This window comes from Amphiura filiformis, chromosome 14 (genome assembly GCF_039555335.1).
Source record: "Amphiura filiformis chromosome 14, Afil_fr2py, whole genome shotgun sequence".
Classification (NCBI taxonomy): Eukaryota; Metazoa; Echinodermata; class Ophiuroidea; order Amphilepidida; family Amphiuridae; genus Amphiura; species Amphiura filiformis.
The window spans coordinates 1,378,272-1,397,812 of NC_092641.1; positions in this window are offsets into that span (position 1 = coordinate 1,378,272).

A 19,541-nucleotide genomic window follows, 5' to 3' on the forward strand; every position below is an offset into this window, starting at 1 on the left:
ATAACCTTAAAAAACATTTTTGATAATCTACTGCTCAGCAAACAAAAATGTTTTACAGAAAACGTTGAAATGTCGGGTTATATAAAGTGTAAAAAAACGTTTTAATAACATTCCAAAAACATACTTGAAAATACGATACAAAAAAAATGTTATTTTGGGGTTGAAAAAATATTTTGCGAAAAATGTTTGCCCAAAATATTTTCAATAACGTTTTAAAAACGTTTTCATGACCTTTATATAACCCGACATTTAAATGTTATTAAAAGGTTTAGAAAAAAAACATTTTAAGAACATTTATGTGTTTGCTGGGTTCAAATATTTTACCATAATATTATTTAAGTATTGACACAATATTTGGCAAAAATGTTTGCAAAAATAGTTTACAATAACATTTTTTGAAAACATTTAAAAATATTGTTGTAGTGTGTTTTCATACAAAACGTTTTAAACCGTTATCATGCCCTTTATATAACCCGACATTTTAATGTTATTAAAACGTTTTTACCTAAACCAAAATCAAACTATAACTTATTTAAAACGTTTTTAAAACGTTTTTGTGTTTGCTGGGTAGTTGACCCGGCCTTTGGTACAAAAATCGATAATTTTTACCATGTTGAAAAATTCATGAACAAATTAATGTTCCATGTGGATTTTAATTGACTCTAGTTAATACATTTAGATGTTTCAGATGATTTTTGGGCCTTTTACATAAAAAAGTATTTTGTGTTAAATTTCTGCACTGTATATTTTATAGGCCCTTAAAGCCGGAAAGTGTATTTTTAATACGCTTTCTGAGGGGTCATTGGCAATTTTATTATATATCTCGTATTTATTTCGACTTCTTATTTTTTTGTTGCTTAAAGTTTCAGTGTTACCAGAACATTCTTTTTTACATTTTTACCAACATTATTGAAAATATATGGTCAATATCATTGTTTAAACTTTGAAAAGTGTATTTTTAATACGTTTTGGCTCCAAATCCCAAACTTAACATTCTTCATTCTACATTTTAGTGGAACTTCAAATCAATCAGAATGATAAAATCAATCACTTTTGATCCCAAAAAGCAATCAAAGTATAAAGTTTTGAAATAAATCTTGGAGAAAAATATTTTCCATTTGCCTCCAAAAGCCATGAAGCCATATAGCGAAGCCCCCTCTCTAATTATACCCGCATGCAGAGCATGCAGGGTATATTGCAATCCTGTGTTTTTTTTCCTGCTCCTCCTCCTGCTCCTCCTCCTCCTCCTCCTCCTCCTCCTCCTCCTCCATCATCTTGGTCAAGGCTAGCGCTAAAACTACAAGGGCCCCAGGGCTCATATGTGGTACACTTATGTACCCTACCTCGTAGATGTGCCTTTTGTCCATCTCGGCCCCAGAGGTCAGAGGTCATGGGCCCCAGGGGCCCAAATGTAAAAACACAAAGCATGCCATTTCTCATCAAATGAAGCAGCCTCAGGGCCTTGAGTTGGTACACTGATAGTCCCAGGGTACTCTATAAATACAAGTATACATGAACCCCACATGTCATGTACTATGGACCCCAGGGCCCCAAATGTTAAAATAAGGGGCAGCAGATTGACATGGCTAGCTCTAAAACTACAAGAGGACTAGAGCTCATACATGTGGCACACGTATGAGCCCTAAGTTGTAGATGTGCCTTTTGCTATTTTTGGCCCCAGATGTTCAAAGCTAGGGGCCCAGAGGCCCAAATATTAAAACAAAAGGCCGGCCGTTTCTCATCAAATAAAGTAGCTACATGGTTCGATTTGGTATACTAATAGGTCTTAAGAATTATATTGTTATATGTATATATGAGCCCTATGTGTCACATAATATGGGTCCCAGGGCCCCAAGCGCTAAAACATAGGGCCGGCCTTTACTCAGTAAATAAAGCAGCTACAGTGCCCAGCTTGAGTCTACCAAGAGCACCTGAGAATTATACTTCAATATTATGCTCATGAACCACATAAGTCATATACTATGGGCCCCAGGGCCCCACTTATTAAAACAAAGGGCCGGTCGTGTCTCATCAATTTAACTGGAACAAATCAACTCTCATCAGAGTTTGTACACAGATTGCTCCTGAGAATTATAGTGTTATTAATATCCACCTTATACACGTAGGACTAAACAGATCCATGGAGAATAACGTAATTATAATATAGATCATCAACGTTTAGGATGTTCCAGTCAAATTACATACACACTGACTGTTCCATTTAATTTACATACTCCCTCCGAAATGGCCACAAAATAGGCTGTTCCATTTAATTTACACACTTCCTCTAAAATGGATGTTCCATTTAATTTACATACTCCCCCTCCCTAGCTTTCCCCTAATCAAAGTGTATATTTTGAATTTCAATATATCAAATTGCATAGCCTCACTGTGAATAAGAGAACAGCAACCTATGTAGAGTAAGAAAGACGACTCCCCTGGGAGGGGACCCGGGGGTCGGATGACTTAAGGAACATGAACTTCTTGCCAGGACAGAACTACACTCACCTACCGAGCTTGACCCCGTACAGCCTACGACGGCCTCAGACAAATCTACAGACAAATCTACGCCCCTACAAACAGATCTACACCAGGCACAAAAAGAAACTCGTCAGTTAGTCATCCTTGCTGTTCAACAACCTGATAATTTTGGATGATTCTGAAATAAACATTGGACTTTGTTTTCTCATGTGACACCCTGTTCAAAAATCGAACAAGAATTGATCAAGATATGTGACTCCAAACCGTCAAACCCCAAAATCAGAAGTTGCAATATCAACAATTTTCAATCGGAACGCATCGTTGTATTGCATACAAGCACCACGGGGCCAATCAATAAAGCACACAATGTAACAGGCACAGTTGAATTGTTAAAATTGCAACTTTTGATTTTGGGGTTTGAGGGTTTGTAGGCGCATGTCTTGGTAAGGCCTTTCCATTTTCACGAACAGGGTGTCAAATGAGAAAGCAAAACGTATATTTCAGAATAATCCCAAATTATCAGGTTGTTGAACAGCAAAGATGAATGTAACTGACGAGTTTCTTTTTGTGCCTGGTGTATAGGGGATATTGATTAGTATATACATATGTACATAGCCTCATATGTAACATTTTATGGGCCCCCAGTTTCACAATTGGGCGACTTTCTTTAGAAATTCTTTATTATTTTTAAGTTGTACGTGAGTGCAACCTACATGAAGATAAAGCTTGTGATTTGGACTTTCAATTTTTCCAATTTTTTTACCAAATTGGGCGATATTTTACAATTTCTTTATTTTAAGTGCTACGAGGGTGCAACCTACATTAAATTAAAGCTTGTGACTTGGACTTTCACTTTTTACACATTTTTTCGGCCAATAGGGCGACTTTTTACAACTTCTTTATTTTAATTCCTCAGCAAATAATGACTATAAGTTTGTCTACACCGATAACATGCGGGTATAGTCGTACTTGTGTACAAATATAAGGCCCTCTAGTTCTCTCTCTCTCTCCTCGTTCGTTAGTGTTGATAACACATACATTGTCAACGATGAAAACTTAACCTGGTTGATGTATTTTTACATGTTATGAATACGAATCAGAGAGAATATATTTATTCTATGGTTTAAAACAACTTTTATGTACAAATGTTGGAATGCATTTCCTTGATTAATGGCCTTCTAACTTGCTATGTGATTAACTTCCGCTTCACCTCCGGGTTTCCGATCAGATTTTTGCCAATTACCGACGCCATTATCGACCATGTTTGAGCTTTGGTAAGCTTACTTCACAAGATAGCATGGAAATATCAGCAATTTTGAAACATCTTGGTGGGGTGTTTATTTGAGGGGGGGGCGACTATTCGAGGAAATACGGTACCTGCCTTTAACAACAAATACTGTAACCGATGCAAGACTACGTGCTATATGTTAAATGTTCTAGAGGGTCTAAACAAAGTACCCAATGTGTTTAATAGGCTATGATGTCACCGAAATGCCTACGTTTCCCAGGTTGTACCTACTGATTTCTCTATATAGAGTTATACAGTAAGAAATAGCAAACAAGTATAGTATGGAATTTGTGAAAATTTGCTGCCTGGGTGGGCAAAACATGCTCCGATCTAACTGATATTTCAGCTTAATAACATCATGTCGACAACGTGCCCTGGCAAAATTCTCAGAGAGTTCCAATTCGATCCGAGAAGTAAAAGTGTTTTGCCACACCTTATATTGGACAAGTTACACTGAAAGCCAAACTGGAGTCTAGGTGACTCTAAAAGCAGAGTCCAGCCACTCTGCGACTCTATGTCTAAAATGACTCCATATTGGGAGTCATTTGACTCCCTTGAAGAGTCATAAATGTCTTGACTCCGCTGCATGACTCTACACAGGAGTCATTTAACTCCCAATATAGAGTCATTTTAGACATAGAGTCGCGTAGCGGCTGGACTCTGTTCCTAGAATAACCCAGATTCTATTAATAGAGTACCCTGACTCCATTACAGTTTCACTCCGACAGTCCGAAAAAAAGAAAAAATAATGATACACATAGATATATATCAAGATAACAATTCAAAGTAAAGACCTAGTAAAGAATAGGAGACTTTAATCTGAGTTTCACGCCATAGGCTATTGTCAAACGACACGATGGAGAAAATTTAGTTCTTGGAATGGGAGAATAATTATACATTCCATGGTGTCAAGAGCCAAGCAATTACAGAGTCTGACTCCCTTGAAGAATCATACATTTCTTGACTCCGTCGACGACTCTTAATGTAGAGTCAATTTACCCCACAGGTAGAATCAACTGACTCTCCTATAATTATATTGTAAACGTTTCCGTCGAAAAATATTTTTTCCGTCGTCAAATACTTTCAAAATTTGTTCCTCCATGTGTAATAATTTTACTATTCAATTAAAGCCATAATTATAACATTTTCATACAAAATAGATTAGTATTTCTTAGCCATAAAATGTTAGCTTTTTCTGTCAGATATATCACCTTTTAAATTTGAACCGAACAACTAAGGCAAAGCAAAAAAAAAATGAATTTACTACCAGCGCCAATGGCGCCAATACGTATCACTCCTTCCGTTATGTTACGGTACGATCTTTTGTTGTGTAGAACACCGTCCCGCACGCCATGCACTAACAGGGTTATGAACATCGCGTATGCGTTAGACTAATATTTCCATCGTAACAACGACTGTACCTGCGTTTTATTCAACATCTCGGATTTGGATAAAACTACAGCACCTAGGGGCTTAATTTTTTCCAGGGTATCTTGATTTAATAAAGTACAATATAATCGTGTAAAAGAACAGAATTTTGAAAAGTATTCAGGGCGTCCTCCTCAGCAAATGTCATAATACGAGGGTTGGTCAATAATATCCCGCAACCATTATTTATCTCCGCTCATGCATGACTTAGATGACTGTTACTTACGATCAATAAAGTTTGTACTTTTGTCTTTCAAAACGCACAACAATTAGTATTAGAGTACCTTTAATTACGTAATCTCATTTGCATAAAGTCATTGCTATATGTACACTGACAATTGTCGACATTGGCGAGAAATTTGAATTGGCTTTGAGGAAAGTGTAACAAAAGAAGCAGAAGTAAGGACCAAAGCAGTTTACAAGCCTTATTTTTGGTATGAGGTAATCTGAGTATATTCGATTGATAATTGTGAAAGAAGAAATGTATCCGTCAACAGATCAGTCCCAGAACAACACCAAATATGGATTAAAAGACCTTTGACCTTGGATGTACAACAGCATGTTATGATCTAATGGGAAACTGTGCACATCAACAAACACCATTTCTATCAAAAAGGCAACGTCTGATATAATTTGAAACCACATAAATTACTAGAGTTGGTTCTTCTCTTGGATTTGGACCAAGCTTTAGAATATCGAATGTTGCGTTTTGAAATAAAACAAACCAGAAATTTATCACCCATTGTAAAGATATGGCACATGTACCGAATACATGTACATACATTGGCTGACCTTGTGGATTTCCTGGCCCAGCCATGCTAACCACATAAGGAGATTATACGATTAACCTAGTGCAGCTATTGTCATAGCAGGGTATTATTATGTAATACTCCTGATCCATATTTGGCGTTCTCTTGGACTGCAGATGAGGAAAGGGACCATCTTTGAACTTCACCAAAAATAGACCTATAACAACAAGCAAAAACGGTGTGAAAATCGCGGAAAAGAGCCCACACGGCAGAAGAAAGAATCCAAATTATCTCCAAAATAAAACAAAACCAAATATGGTTATTGGTATGGTATTAGAGATCATAGTCAGGACAATAGAATTTGTTGCAACAAAATAGAAATGTGCGCATGCGTTGATGGTATGCATGATTGAAAGTACCAAAAATGTATGAAAAAAGTAAAAATTCATCAAAAACGCGCTAAAATATGACTAATACAAGGTTTGCGGAACAGTAGCTGTGTGAGTGAATTGCTATAACAAGTCTAATGCTAAAATTAGACACACTTTTCGAAATTCAAATTTCTTATTCAATCCAGAGTCTCTCTATGGTGTGCTACTTTAATTACAAAAACAAGACCTTTTGAAATTCAGGGTTCATTAAGAAAGAAATGTTTATGGTATTACCACTGGGACCTCCCTTTTTTATAATCAGTAGATACCCAATCAAACCAGGTACCATTGGTAAATTTTGTCATCGATTAATCTTTCTATCTCTTATTATGTAAAGAACAATGGGTGATAAAGCCTATTCAAAATTGGAGATATTCAACACGAGTTCTTCTCTTAAATAAAAATCATATATGTCTAAAAAGAGTCCAGCATCATGCCTATGTTATCGGTTTATAAAGCTGCAAAAACCGTGCCAGATTCTATACTTTTATTCTCGAGATATTTGGAATTATGTAACAATACCTCAATTTGGCGCGAGATTGTCTTGACTACTTTTCACCATAAATCAGGCAGTGCCCATACGCTATTGTGTTTATGCTAATGTCATTACGTAATTAAGCATTCAGCATCGCTAATACATATTCGTTTTGAAAGACAAAAGTACAAACTAGAATTTAGCGTAAGTAACAGCCATCCAAGTCATGCATGAGCGGAGATACACCATAGTTGCGGGAACTTATTGACCAGCCCTCGTATGGCTTTAATACTTACTATCATTTTCAATGGTGTGAGGATTTGGTCACGCTTGCTGCTCTTGATATGTCGTGCTCGTGAGTCAGGTGCGTAGACAGGGTGTCCCAATAAAAACAGAACCCTCATGGCAACCTCTTTTTCTCCTATTTTTGAACAGTTAATCAAATATATTTTGGTATGTAAAGAAAACTTTATTCGTTAGCTTTAATAAACCGAAAGAAATATTTCACAATCAGATCAAAACTTTTGAAGAAATATACCCGTTTTTCACTTTGCCCACGGAGGAGGTTTGGCAATTCAACGATTGAAAAGGAGTACACGTACCATGCATGAATATTAGCGATTCCACAATGATTACTTACAAAATAACGAACTTGATTAGGGAATGGGCTTTACCGATGAGCTTTGGATTGTGTTAAGTGTCATTAACTTGTGGGCAAAATGGATATAGGATAGGACTTATCTTGCTATACTTGCAATTGAATATATGAATACAAAACCCACCCAAGTCCATACATTGGCCAAATTGATTTAAGCATGGGAAAGTGTTGCTATACATAGGCCTGTCATATTTATGAAAGAACAACTCAAATTCATCCTCTGTGTCTATTGAGCATGTGAAAAATAGCATGTATGAAAGAATCAACCCAAGTACATTGATTGAAATCCAGTATGTATAAAAGTCCACTTGTAACACATTCATTGCTGGAGAGTGACTTTTGAAAAAAAAATGGGTTTAATCAAGGAAAGTGTGTGGTTTATATTACATGGCAGAATGCTTATCAACATTATACATGTGTGCTTTATTTTGTATTATCTTACTATTGGCAATCCCATTCCAAATTATTGTCTTTGTATATGATTCAAAAAACCACCCAAGTCCAGAATTTAAAATGAACCCCACGAAGTCCCTGAAATGCTAAACGTCATACCTAATACAGTTTAACCCACCCATTTGCACGTACAACTTACCATATTGACCCGGTAAATCTAACTAAAGAAATAAAAATTATACACATGTTTTTTTTTTTTCTCAAAATCACTTCCCATGGACTTGGGTGGGTTTTGGATTCATGTATTCAATTACATTTTCTTGGTTATTTACGCCTATTTGTTTTATTATGTGCCTAACTTTCTTACTTTGCTGTTTCTTGCTTTCTGTTTTTATTTACAACAAGTCATTTTCTCTTTTTGGGATAAAAGATGTGCTGCTTTGCCCTCTACCCTGTTGCCTCCTTGATGCAATGAGGACCAGGGCTGAGAAAAAACTCGAAATTAAGTATTACAAATTTATGTTTTTTAAACATATGGATAAAATCAGCCGCTTCTTTTTTATATATTAGTAAATTGTGATATTACAATCCTTATGTATATCAATATCATGAGAAATATTAGGCCTAAAAATAAATAAATAATTTGAGGTTATAATTTCATCGTGATCAATTGAGACTAGCATATAAACCGTGTTAAGTCCACAAGCCCATGTATCCGATTTCCCTGTGTGATTATAGCCGTGTTCGCACAGTCGGATTTAAGTCACTTAATACCGGTGATAAGTCACTAATACCGGTTATAAGTCGCTTATTACCGGTAATAACTCACTTATATCCGAATGTGTGAACACGACTATTGTATTGCAATCTATAATTTATGTTGGCGGAATATCGATTTTAAACGTCTTATTTTCCCCAAAAAAGAGTCATTTTCATTGTCCTCATAATATTACCTTGCCAATGATATGATGTTGTCCGAGCAATATACCTGACCTTTAACGCTAATTTACCGGTTGATTAACTGCCATTTTAAATTTGCCGGTAAATGAACAACACTGATATATTTATCTTTGTTTGTTAGGCCTCCGCACTTTGTTGTTATGTGGGGGTGTGGGTGGGGGTGTGTGTAGGGGGGTGTGTGTTTATTTTTTGTAAGGTGGTTCAACACTTTTGCAGGCATTTTCCTTTTGTTGCATCTCCTCCATCTTGTTTAAAAAAAAACATATTTTGGTGTTAATTAAGTATTCTTCATACACTCTTAGAACCACATAACCACTTGTATTGAGAGGTTGCTGCGTCTAATGCACTCCCCCATCGGGGCTCGTGCATTGGACGCACCAACATCTCGGTTCGCATGCATTATTTTGTAAAATTTCACTCTCAAGAAGTAAGATGCATTCATTAACCTATAATTTGTATTTTTGATGGAAACAAATTGAATTAAATTGAACAATTGAATTGAATTGAAAAATATATGGCCGCATATTGTTGAAAAATGTTTGCAAAAATAGTTTACAGTAACATTTGGAAAACATTAAAAAAAATTGTTATAGTGATTTTTAACACAGAACGTTTTAAAACGTTTTCATTACCTTTATATAATCCGACATTTAAATGTTATTCAATTAAACGTTTTCAAAATAACATCTCTGCTTTCATTGGGCGGTTTAAATTAAAATACAGATACGTTCATTGAATTCATTTATCTTCTAAATTAGAGGAATTATGGACTTACATAACTGATCAAATTGTGTTATTTTCATGATAAAATTGTATGAATTTTATAAAACTGTTAAATAAATATATAATAGTATAATATATGTTTAGGCAAAGGGACACAACGTCCTATGCAGATAAGTCAAGTAAGTCAAAGTTTAAATCCAATTATATTATATAATATTATATTATATTATATTATATTATATTATATTATATTATATTATATTATATTATATTATATTATATAATATTATATTATATTATATTATATTATTTCAAATTCCAAAGAACTTGTCAACTATTTCAGAACCAAATAAAATTTAGTATTTGAAGCTTAAACAGTTATTTTAATAAAACCAAAGCTGGTCTTATTTAATTATTATCGATTACAAATACATTTTGTTTCATTTAATGAACATACTGCTTGTTTGTTATTTACTTCCCAACCTGCTGTACATTAACTGTATAAATGTATTGTATAACAATAACAGCAATGAGAATATATATGGCAAATGATTATAAAAAGATTGATGACGAACTGATAAGTATGATAAAACTACCAATATGATTAGAAAGCAAACATTTACCTACACTCACCGGAGCGCTTTCACCGGGTCAACCAGCGTCTCCAGCGGATGTTATTGCCCTGAAGATATTTGTTGCTAGTAATGTAGTTCTAGGACACCTCCGATGACGTCACAGATGTTGATGACGTCAAACTTGAAGATGTTGTGCCGCCCCCTTGGTTCCGCGGGGTCAGGAGGTTGTCCCAGACAGGGTCAATGTCCAACCCTTTGTCACGGTTCAGTCTGGGTCTTTTAGTTCTAATATGGATTGCTTCCAAGACCCTGCGAGGGAAGTCCTTGGACTCCCTATCTAGCATACTACATCACTAGCAACAACAATCTTCAGAGCTAATAACATCCGCTGAAGACGCCGGTTGACCCGGCTAATGCGGTGAGTGTACCAAATTTTAGTAGCGTAGATGAATAATTTTGCTTTCTTTGTTTACGTTAACCGCTACGTATGAATATACATCATTATACCAATATGATGTGTAGAAGAGCTGAAGAGACCAAAATGTTATCTAATTTACTGTTGAGAAAAAAAAGCGTGTTATGCAAAATGTTGTATCCTATTCTTCACCTAAAGTGAAATAAAACTCTCAATGGTGAATTAATATCATGTGTTTAATGAGTGGTGTTTATGTGATGACCTCCTCGAGATTAATTGCATCAAGAAAGGATCTGCGAGTGAATACGTATGGGAACATTATTAGAGGTGAAAACTAATGTATTAGTCCGAAAAGCCCTTTCAGCAGTGTCGTAGTCAGGATTTAGGAACCGGGGGGCGCATAACTTGTTAATGTACGGAAATATTTTTTGCCGACGGAAGTTGTGAATGGTTGCACCAAATTATTTTTCAATGGTTTGAAAAAGTGAAGAGCAAAAAAAATATTAGTCCATTGATCACCCAAATTGTTTTTCACTAACGGCCTCACGTGAACCGACGCCCATCATGAGGGGGTCTTTCATTTTACCTCATTATTTCTGCTTCAAATGACCAGAAAACCTTCATGGAAGTTGGTTACTATTATTATAAATATTTTCATAATTTTGGCAAAGAATAACTAAACTGAAATTTGACAAAAATCGTATATTATGGTTTTTAAGGGGGTACTACACCCCTCGATAAATCTGTGTCTATTTTTGCCTTTTTCTCAAAAACTATGAACACAGTGGCAACAAAAGTTATGTATATTATAGGGGCAACGAATTCAATTACTACACTGGAATTTCAGTGACTCAAAATAAGCTGTTCGTTATTTATGATAAGAAATAAGGTACAGCTAGGATGTACCTCATTTCTTATCATATATACTGAACCGCTTGTCTTGAGTCACTGAAATTTTAGTGTAGTGATTGGATTCCTTGCCCCAATAATATACATTACTTTTGTTACCAATGTGTTATTATTTTTGAGAAAAATGCAAAAATAGTCACAAATTTAACACAGGGGTGTAGTACCCCCTTAACGAAAACATAAAACCTAGGATTAAGAAAAAAATATAAAACCGAGTTAAAATAAAATTCAAAAATGAAGTGATCTAACAGCATTTCTGATTGGTTGATAACTTGAAATGCTTATTTCAATTGCCAATTATGACTAGGCTTTAAACTATTTATGGTCAGGCTTGTATTTGCAGATGATCTTATTAATACCTTAATGCCATCGCCATTTCTTTCAACGTACTCTTTGAGCATATTTCTGTGGTACAACTGCCTAATTTTTCGATCATATCGTTCTGAATTCGGCAGAGTGAAGAATCGAGCATTTTCAGTAAATTGAGATATTGTATGCTTGTGATTGTATTTCAGGCGATCTTTCATTTCCACCAAAGATTAATGATAAATCTTACTTCCCGACTTAGATATTGAAATGATGATTAGGACGAAACGCGCCTAAGTGCGATTAAGGGATCTAAAATGAGCGTTTATTGCGTTTCGACAGTATTTTTTGTGGGACATGAGAGCACCTCAGACCTATCGAATTGCATTCTGAATACGAAGCATGTCTTTCTGATATCAAATAATTTTCATTTTTGAAAATCACAATATAATACAAATTTTATGACAAATTATAAAATTTGATATTTTGCAAATTTTTGATATAATACAGTCCTCGAAGTAAATTATATAAATCTAATGACATATTCTTAAAGTGTATGTAGCAGGGAGGAAAAGCCGACGGTCAATTGAAAATGTTGACCTTTCATATTGAAGATATGGATTTTTTTCCAAAAAGACCTAATTTTTTTGGTGTTTTGGGGAAAAATCCATATCTTCAATACGAAAGGTCAAAATTTTCAATTGATCGTCGGCTTTTCATCCCACCTACATACACTTTAAGTATAAATCATCAGATTTATAAAGTTTACTTCAAGTACTGTTAAATATCAAAAATATCAATTTTTAATGATTTGCCATAAAATGTGTATAAAATTGCGAATTTCAAAAAATCAAAATTATTTGATATCAGAATGACATTCTTCGTATTCAGAATGCAATTCGATATGTCTGATGTGCTCTAATGTCCCACAATAAATACTGTCCAAACGTTCATACCCCAGCCCTTAATGAATTTGACCAAAAGACGTATCGTATACTTAGCTATACAAGTCAGGTTGATCTATTGTATAGTATAGCTGGAAACTCCCGAATTTTCTATATTACATGTCATATACTGTTATATTTGATACCAATGGGTAGCTATAGGTATCTTCTATCTAGTGATACCAAAATAAGTACAAACAATGCCGATATCGCTATGACGTAATTATGTCAGAGCGCCGTCGCAAAATTGGGAAATCACAGAAAATTATACACAAAAATATAGGCCAATATTGTCTTTTCTACTCAAAAATCCTTTATTTCAACTAAATATTACGGTGATAACTAATTATAACTTATAAACTAAGTTTAGAGTCTATAGCATTAGGAAATCTTACACAAAAAACCCCAAATCAAGGACGAGTGCAATAGTTTACACGAAGTTAAATGCGGATTCGTCCCCTTATGTAACTCTTTGCGCAGCGGTTGACACTTTTTGGATTTAGCATAAAGCCGAAGAACTGTAAATACCCGTTTTGAGGAATTTATCCATTGTTTCAGAACATGCAAGTGTTGCAAATAATTGGTGAACATTCACTTCTATAATATACATTTCAAATGAGTGTTTAGTTCACAAATGTTCACGAATTTTTAGAATGACCAATGTAATGGTACCAAGATTTTCAAACGCCGTTTACCCAGAACAGCAATTTTGCGTATTCGGCACTCTGCAGTATTCATAAAGATATGTATAAAACAACGGGTCACGTCGTTTTATTAAACATCTCCACAAATAGATTTTACCACGGTATATTAGTTTTTAAAGTACATAACAATCGTGCTAAATCAAAAATATTGAGGGTGTCCTCTTCAGTAAATGTTACAATATGGCTTGAAGCCATCGGCACTCATATCGTCATCCAAAGTCGACACGTGACATTCAGTTACGAATTATATGACTGAAGTTAATTAAAGAGAATAAATGAATTTGGAATTTTATCTAACATTTTATAGTAACCAAAATGTAGAGGGGGTTATTTTTTTGAGAAAAATGCAAAATTAGTCACAACATTTATCAAGAGGTGTAGTACCACCTTAAGTCTAGAAATTAGCTAGTAATTTGAGTTTATTCAAATACAATACAATCGCGTGAATAGCAGAATTTTGAAAATAATTGAGGGTGTCCTCCTCGCAAATGTTATAATATGGTGATAAGCCTAATAATATAATGTAATTGTGAAGTTGTAACCAATCGCCACTCAATTTCTAGATAAGTCCACTGATTCCACTGTAGCATTCGATATCAATTGATCAGCATAGCGCTTTAAGAGTTACTAAAGGACGACCTGTTTCTCTATCAACGTTACACTTTGAAGAAGATGAACATAAAAAGAATATGACAATGGAATTTGATGTTTCTTTTATTTTCATCATCACCATAACATTGATAGGTGAGTGCACATTTTTTATTCAAGTCTTGTGTAGAAAAGAGAAAAGAAAAGGGAAGCTGGTATTTTAGAGCATATATACAAACTTAAATGTATTGATGGAATACAAATGTGTTTTTGTATATTGATATCAAAGGATAGCCATAGGACTCATCTGTCCAATGATACCAACAATAAGTACCAGCATTATCTAAATGACGTCACTATCATATCATAAGTGCGCCCAAGCATAACTCTGAAATATTCGATATTTGTACAAAATAATGAAGTAATAGGCCAGAAATGTTAACGTAGGGCTATTTGTAAAGGTCACGTGTCAATGGGAAAGAGCACTGTGTATTGTGTATATGAAAACGGACAGTAACTGCAGTATGATCATAAGTGCGCCCAAGCATAACTCTGAAATATTCGATATTTGTACAAAATAATAAATAGGCCAGAAATGATTGATTTTGCCTAAAATATCACAAATCCGCACTCAAATCGAAAACAAAAAAACCCCAGATTTGTGGCTAAATATGAATGAAGAGCATTAAACTCTCTTTAATCTCTTTAATTTTTTGGCAAGAGCAAAAATAAATATCAGCGGATTTCCTCTGCCCTTGAAGTCTGATTGTTGTTATGGCTCCGCATGGTCCCAAGATTAGTACAAGTCACTTGGTCGCATACATTGTGTCCCAGAAAAAAATTACCGAGCGAACAAAATTGAACGTAAGTCGCGAAATAGACATCAGAATCAAAAATTAAAAATGCAGTACATAGCTTATTTTGTTGTGCACCACATACGAAAATTGTATTTGATTCGGTTGACTGGTTGTGTAGATATGAACGATTGCATAGTGTCTGCATCAATGCAGTTCATTCCAAGTTTGATCAACAGGCGCTTTTTTCATACTTGCTCAACGCTTCCTAAAGTTATGTGTATCTCATTAAATTTAGTCCATACTATCTATGTTATAATCCGACGGTGTTATGTCATTGAAGATAAATAACAGTTTGTCCGAAAAAACTTGGACTTTTGCAATTGGAAGCTTTCCAACTTCAACTCTTAATGTCGTGCAAATATGTTATATTTTAACTTTCCAAAGAACATTTGAGCCAAGAATAACAATGATCAAGTGCTTACAGCTTCACGTGTAATTTTCGATACCATGCAACATTAATGTTGAAGTTTTGAAAGATTTAAACTTTGTATTACAATTTATTGGAAATATTCCAAAAACATTAATGTGTGTGAGAAATTATTTTAAGCCAGCTGGAATTCTTTATGCAATAATTCTGTATGCAACATTTACATCAACATTAACGAAAAAATATATTTACAAGTACTGAGCATCAATTTACATGCAAGCTTTCATTTTCAACATCGTGCAGGTTTTCAAATTTGAACAAAACCAAATTAAATGTTTTGCAAGACACATATTGTTTAAAAAGAACGAAAAGGATTTCACAGAACAAAATCTCGTTGACAGTTAACCCCTAGTATGCATTGTGTTGAATGATCTTTCTTTCAAACTTGGAATGAAGTAACTTGACGTAGTCGTTATGTGATCGCTCATTTCTTCGCGATCAATCAACCGATTCCAGTCAAATTGGTGTATATAAGATGCAGAATAAAATGGGCTACATGCTGATGTTTAGATTTTTGAGTTTTTGATGTCTATTTCTTGACTTACGTCCAAATTTATTCGCCCGGTAATGTTTCTGGGACACCCTGTATTTGAGCATTTGGTGCACCTGGAGGGATAATGTAAGAACATGGTTAACGATTATTTATACACTTTTCTAGATTTTCTAGTTAGAGAGAAAACAATCTGCATGGATGATAATTGTTCAGAAATCACCATTTAACGTGTGGGGTATTGGCTGTTGCAATTTAGGATTTGTTTTGAGTGAGAATTTTGTTTGAGTGACAATTTGCATAAAAACCATTGGGTGCTGGTGGGATCTTCTCTAGTTCTTTCTATCATTACCTAAACATGTCATATCTCGTCTAAAAGGGAGCTGGGACACAGTAGAGTATGCTGATGTCTTCTTCAACTGGTCCAAAATCACCATATATTCCTACTCCACCAGCTCTGGATGTTGTTCAAATACATAACACCTTTTCCTGCCAAACCCAGCAAATGACAGTCCGCGTGGGGTATTGGTCGTTGTATTATAGGTAAGGGTATCGCGATACTGAAGTTGAATGTCGAGGGTCTTACCCATGCTAAATTAGCCATCATTGAACAACTGACATGCCAATAGAGCAACTGTGGTCCTGCAGAAAAGACACATCAGTGGTGTAGCCAGAACATATTCAAAGGGGGGGGAGGGGCAACTTTCAAGGGGAGGGGAAATTGACGATAATTGTCAAAAATGGGCCAAAAGGCACAAACAAGGTCTATCGAACTTAAATATCAGGGCGGCCAGCTGCCCCCATTAGCAACGCCACTGCATGGTTATTGTCGGTATGTCGCATGTTCAGTGATTCTTCACATTATAGTAATCGTTGACGATTACGCAGCTAGCGGGGGAAAGTCATTGTAATTAATGTAACAGTTAATGTATTCAATGTATTCAAGGAGAAAGTCAATGGATTCAAGGAGAAAGATAGCACTCATGGCTTACAAGATCTGTAAACCATAACACTAAAAATTTAGAGGATGAACTCTAACCCTACTGCTACAGCTGCTCTAAGTGTTGTCGTCGATTTTGCGTTATTATTGTCGCCGATTGTGTTAAACACCAAAGTGTCTGATCTCCAATGTCACAATGCAATAAACTACACCAGACACAAAAGGAAACTCGTCAGTTATAGTCATCCTTGCTGTTCAACAACCTGATAATGTTGGATTATTATGTAAAATACATTTTTAAGTGGACATTACTTTCTTATTTGACACCCTGTTCGTCAAAATCGAACACGAATTGACCAAGATATGTGCCTCCAAACCATCAAGCACTACGGGCAATCAATAAAGCACACATTATGTAACAAACACAGTTGATTGGTCCGTGGTGCCTGCAATACAACGATGCGTTCCCATTGAAAATCGTCAAAATTGCAACTTTTGATTTTGGGGTTTGAGGGTTTGGAGACGCATATCTCGGTTTTCACGTACAGGGTGTCAAATAAGAAAGCAAAGTCCAATTAGCAAAATGTATATTTCAAAAGAAGCAAGGACGACTATAACTGACGAGTTTCTTTTTGTGCTTGGTGTATATGTATTCAACAGTCATAGACAGATGGTTGAGCTCAATATGTGGAGTAAAGCCTACCGTAGAACAGGGTAGCTTTAGCAAGCAGGGGTAACTCTGGTCACGTTTTCCAAGTTCAATAAATCTAAATAAATTGAGAGCAAACGTTGTTTTCCCAAAAGGCTCAATATCTGATACATTTATATCGACGGGTGCATTACATACTGGTCTATCTTTAATTGTTGACTTTTATATAGTTCTTTTTTACGGAGGTCTTCCAATACAACAAATTACAGACCTCAATTTTTCCTAGATAATTATATATAAAATGTTTAATTTAAACTATCTATGATTTTTTCAAAATACGTATTTTCACATACTGATCTATCTCGAAAAAAAAACACGCATTTCTAGAAAATCGCAATTGAAAATCTTCGTATTAAGTTTACCTTTTTATAATTTAATTAGACTATGGATTTTCATGAAAGTGGTTTTAAATTAAAGCATATACTTAACCGATTTATTTAAGTGGAATCTTTAATTATATTTACGTATGTAATATTGCTTAAAACTACACTTAAGTTGTAGTTCTGTATGTGAAATCGTTAATTTCCCGATATCGTATTGAAAGTGCATTACATACTGGTCTATCTCGAGATAGACCAGTATGTGATGCGTCTAAAGTCACATCATTGTTCGCGAAATCGAGATAGCCCCCAAGATAGACCAGTATGAAACGCACTTTAAATACGATATCGGGAAATTAACTATTTCACATACAGAACTACAACTTAAGTGTAGTTTTAAGCAATACTGCATACATAAATATAATTCAAGATTCCACTTAAATAAATTTGTTAAGTATATGCTTTAATTTAAAACCACTTTCATTAAAATCCATAGTCTAATTAAATTATAGAAAGGTTAACTTAATACGAAGATTTTCAATTGCGATTTTCTCGAAATTCGTGTTTTTCGAGATAGACCAGTATGTGATGCGTCCGACGATATATGGCAACATTTTAAGAAGTCTTAAATTTATTAAGTGTTTTTAGCTTTTATAAAACTCTCTGTAGGCAATCTTTAAGTGTCCTTTTGAAAATATTACAAAAAGGTTTGTTTGTGTGTACTTTTATTGGGATAATCGACAGTGCAGAACCGGCTTTGGTACAGAACGTTAAGTTTGCACTTTGTTAATTGCCTCGACACATGAAGAAATAAATTAACGCCCTTAATTATCTTTTTAATGACAGGATTTTGCACTGGAAGCACTTAAAATAGATGTAGCGGAAATTTTTATAGCACCGCCAAGTGATGAGTATCCATTAATTGGCAAAGTAGACATTAACATTAATATGATGAAAAGTTCAATTAATTAACATGGTCGTGGATAGAATTATCTTTTCACTGTGTTGAAATTACAGGGTTTGAATGCTTTCGATGGTAATAATTAAGAACTGTCAGATTTGAAATAAAATCAGTTCGAATAGTGGGTATCCTAGTCACCTTATTTTTCACCATCTCAATTCAAAACTGATGCTTTTCTTTATCACACCATCCAACGCTTACTTAAAATGGTTTGACCTTCCCCGTCACATTACCAGGGCCGGATTTGCCTTTTTGAGGGCCCTGTGCCAGGCCAAAAATTTGAGGGTCAAACTCATCGTGAGGAAGGCATGTGCACTCAAGTTGCCAAGTTTTACGTATAAGATCGAATTTAGATATTCCGATTTTACTAGGACATTTGACATTTCTAAGCAAAGTGTGTGAAAAAAAATCCATGTCAGGCGATCTTAGCCCAAAATGAAGGTGAAATTCGCTATATAAAGGGCCATTGCGCCTAATTTTGCGATTTACCCTATTTAGGATCAAAACATGGTATATTTTGGGGCTAAAAAGGAACATACACATGGCAAATTTTTGGGTCCCAAATTTTTTGGGTCCCTAGGCCCGAGCCTATCTGGCCCAATGGTAAATCAGACCCTGCACATTACGGATATTAATTTGTTAATCTCACTTGAGAGATTACTTTCAGTCCATTCAATGTAATCCTTAGTGCCAATATTGTGTTTTGTCGTGTAGATGGGGAGGGGCATTATCGTAATATATGGGGTGTATTTTATTCTGCTTGACTAGGTGCAATATATTGGGGGCTTCATGCTTTTAATATAGTGCTGT